Genomic DNA, 4,448 nt, shown 5'->3' on the forward strand with positions numbered 1-4,448 from the left:
GGAGCGCCGACAACTGCAAGAATTTTTAGAGAGGGAGTTGGGGAAATTCGAGGGGGTTAGGGGACCCACCGGAAGGGCCCAGCACCAGATCCGCCTAACGGACCCCACTCCGATCAAACAACGATACCGGCCGTGTAACCCGGCAATGCAGGCCGTGATTAATAACGAGGTGGACGAAATGCTAGACCAGGACATTATCGAGCCCTCGAGCAGCTCGTGGAGCTCTCCCGTGGTCTTGGTCAAAAAGAAGGACGGATCGTACCGATTTTGCGTGGATTTCCGACGCGTAAACGACGTCACCCACCGCGACGCGTATCCCTTACCCCAGGTCACGGCGACCTTGGACAAACTGACGGGGGCACGATATTTGTCGACCTTAGATCTAAAAAGCGGGTATTGGTAGATACCCCTCACGCCGGAGAGCCGCCCCATCACGGCGTTCACCGTACCGGGAAAAGGACTTTTCCAGTTTAAGGTCATGCCCTTCGGATTACACTCGGCACCGGCCACCTTCCAACGACTGCTCGATTCCGTGCTCGGCCCCGAACTCGAGCCCCACGTCTTTGTATATCTGGATGACATCATTATCATCAGTCGCACATTCTCCGAACACCTGAGGCTGCTCGCCGAGACATTCCGTCGACTTCGGGAAGCGCGTCTCAGACTGAACCCCGAGAAGTGCAGGTTCTGCGTCGACCGACTGAAATACCTGGGGCACGTAATCGACCGTGAGGGGATCCGTACCGATCCAGAAAAAGTGAGTGCCGTGGCCGACTGGCCCGAACCGACCACCGTGAAACAAGTCCGCCAGTTTCTCGGTATGGCCTCTTGGTACCGCCGATTCATCGCCAATTTTTCCACCGTCGCCGCCCCATTGACGCGACTGACGCGTAAACACGCGCACTGGGAATGGGGGCCGGAAGAGCTAGCCGCTTTTCAAGCTCTAAAACGAGAGCTGATTTCCGCGCCGGTACTCACCTGCCCGGATTACACCCGCCGGTTTTTCCTACAAACGGGCGCCAGCAGCACGGGCCTAGGAGCCGTGTTAACGCAAAGATACGCCGACGGCGACCGCGTTATCGCCTACGCCAGCCGCACCCTCAACGCGGCCGAACGCAATTATAGTGCGACCGAATTAGAGTGCCTTGCAATCGTTTGGGGAATTCGGCGGATGCGAAATTATTTGGAGGGTTACGCCTTCACGGTGGCAACCGACCACCAGGCGCTAAAATGGTTAAGAAAACTCGAGTCACCAACCGGACGCCTCGGACGATGGGGCCTCGAATTGCAACAGCACGAGTTCGAGATCCAGTACCACCACGGGGTACTTAACCGCGTTGCGGACGCCTTGTCGCGTCAACCCGCGAACTGCGCCGCCCGCACCGACCGCTGTAAGTGGTACCGGAAGATCATGGAGGAGGTCCGAGGAACCCCGGAACCCCGACCGGAATACCGAATCGACGAGGGACGACTCTACCGCCATATACTACACAGCTTGAACTTCAAGGAGACGAGCCCGGAACAACAATGGAAGCTGTGCGTCCCAGAACCGCTACGACGAACTATCATGGAGAAATTCCACGACGCTCCCACCGCGGGGCACCTGGGGATCGCGAAAACCATCGCGAGGGTCGCAGAGAGATATTATTGGCCTGGAATGTTCCGGGATATCGGAAAATACGTCCGGACGTGTAGGAACTGCCAGAGCCACAAGGCGGCACAACAACGACCCGCCGGAACCCTACACGCCACGAACGTCTCTCGGCCTTGGGAGCAGGCCACCCTCGACTTGGTTGGGCCATTGCCCAGGTCAAAGAAGGGGCACACCTGGCTCCTGTCAATCCAGGATCGCTTCACGAAGTGGGCAGAATTCGTCCCACTCCGCCGAGCCACCGCCGAGGCCGTAACAAAAGCGATCACCGAGGACCTTGTATTGCGCCACGGAAAACCGGACACCATCCTGACGGACAACGGCACACAGCTAAGATCCAAACTACTGGAAGACCGGCTAGCGGCTCTAAACATCCGGCACATAAACGCTCCTGCCTACGCACCCCACTGTAACCCGGTCGAGAGGACGAATCGCACAATCAAAACGATGATCGGGCAATACGTGGGAAAGGACCACCGCACATGGGATGAGAAGCTACCCGCGTTACAATTTGCATATAACACCGCGACCCACGACGCTACGGGGTACACACCGGCATACCTGCTGCATGGCCGCGAGCTAACACCGCCGACCGAATTAGATCCACCACCAAATTCCAGAGTTGCGCCAGATGCAGTAAGGAAAAACCTGGAGGAAGCATACGAACTGGTCCGCATTAACCTGGCGCAAGCCTTCCAACGCCAGAAAAGGTATTATAACTTGCGCCGCAGGAAATGGAAACCCACGCTCGGCGAGTGGGTTTGGAAAAAAGAACACCCGTTATCTAAAAAGGCCGACGCCTTTAACGCGAAATTAGCACCAAAATACAGCGGGCCGTACGAGGGAGAAATATCGTCTCACCCGTTATTGTTGACATCCGAAGCAAACGAGGGAAATGGTACAGGCATGTACACATTCAAGACCTGAAAACGGGCCATACGGGGAATAATAATAACAAAACAAGGGACGATCTTATCTCTCTTCCCCCCACTGAAGCCGACGAGGAGACCGACGAAGACTCGGAGACAACAGGCGACGATTAAACGCTTACAAGATGTCGAGGGAAACAGACGAAATCCTAGAGGCAATCGACGCGTACTTGGCGGAAGAAACTCCGCCGTCGGGCACGACGGGGCCCGACAAAGAACCACCACCTCCACCGCCATCGGAGAGACCGAAGGCGCTTCGGGTCGGTACCATCATACAACGGTCCGCGAAAACGCTGCCAAGGCCGCCATGCTGGCAACCCCGCCTCCGCCACCACCGAGGAGAAGACCGCCGCGGCCATACGAGCGCTGCCCGCCGCCATCGGCCCGAGAGACAGCGACCACTGCCACTGCCGCCGCACCGGAACTGTTGGTGCCAATGGGGCCAATACCAGCGCTCCCAATCCAGGTCCAGGTCGAACCGGGCCTGGTTTTTGAGGTACCGCATTTCGCGGTGCATGTATCCCGCCGCTACCGCCCCCGCACCGCCGACGGGCAGTGGATATTGCGCTTCAGCCGCGATGGGAAGTTGCGGTACCACCGGCGGATCCGCTGAGCCCGATCATCCGGCTAATCACGCCTCAAATTCAGGCGTGAATTTGAGAAGGGGCGTGATGTAACGATGCACCCTCAAATGCATCGTTTCCCGGCGAACACCGGCCGGAAGCTGCCGCCCGACGAACACCGGTCGGGCATTGGCAGAGGCGCTGTGCGCCCCATTTTTTAATAACTTAGGAAACATCCGGGTAGGAATTACGATAACCGATTATCACGACACTGCCGTCGGGAGCCGACGGTTGAGAACCCGCGCTCGGCACCCCGAACTCCCCCGGACGGACCCGAATCGCTCCGATATTTTTACCGCCGCTCGGTGGGAGTAATTACCGATTACGCCGGCGCGGGCAATTAACCGGGTATAAAACGGGCTCTCGGCGGCACATTCACACAGATCCTTCCGATCTCTCTTGAGCAGCTGAGCTAGTCCGACGGCAAGCAAAGCAACCACGAGAAATCCTTGCGAGAGTAAAAAGGCCAGAAGGTAGTGCGAACGCTGCCTCTACCGATTGATATCGGCGCCTTCGAAATCGCCTCCGAATCCAGATCCAAATATTAGGAGTCGCACCTATCCCGGGGGGTGGAACTTGAGCCGCCTTCGACGCTTGCTAGCGTCGCGACGCCTTCCGAAACCCGCAATCCATCAGGGGAAATATTAGCGTCGAATTTAAATAACCGGATTTAAATCCCGAACAGCTGAGCGATAAGAACCGCGCCAAGAAACGCAACAAAAACGCGCCAGACGTTTCACGTCATAAAAACCCGAGCGCGCCGTACCGATAGACGTGCAACCGTATATTGCACGCCTTATTGTATTGCTATCATTTATTTCCGCGCCGCTAATTGTGCGAATCAATACCACGCAAGATCCGTGACACGTCCACGAATTGCACCTCGCGAACTCATCGTTAAGGGGAACTTCCACCGATTACAAGCGCGGCGATTATTCACGCCGGAATCCTGTACATCCTCGGCCCGCGTTTATCGATTATAGCTCGCTCCGCATACGTACCGATACGCGCGCCCGCACACACACACGCACACACACACTCAGACATTGTAAACACACGAGCTCGCATACAATTACACATCCACACACCCACACTCACACTTTGTAAACCACACACACAGAGAGTTAATAAATACATTTATTACACATATACACGTAAATCGTTATTATATCCGCCACCTGGATCCGACGGCTATCCGAATTTAGAGATTCCGCGGTACGAAAAAACCGCACGTTACAATGCATT

The sequence above is a fragment of the Camponotus vicinus genome, unplaced genomic scaffold (assembly GCF_025532165.1).
Source record: "Camponotus vicinus isolate PSW18456_S1 unplaced genomic scaffold, iyCamVici1.0 SCAF_6, whole genome shotgun sequence".
NCBI lineage: Eukaryota > Metazoa > Arthropoda > Insecta > Hymenoptera > Formicidae > Camponotus > Camponotus vicinus.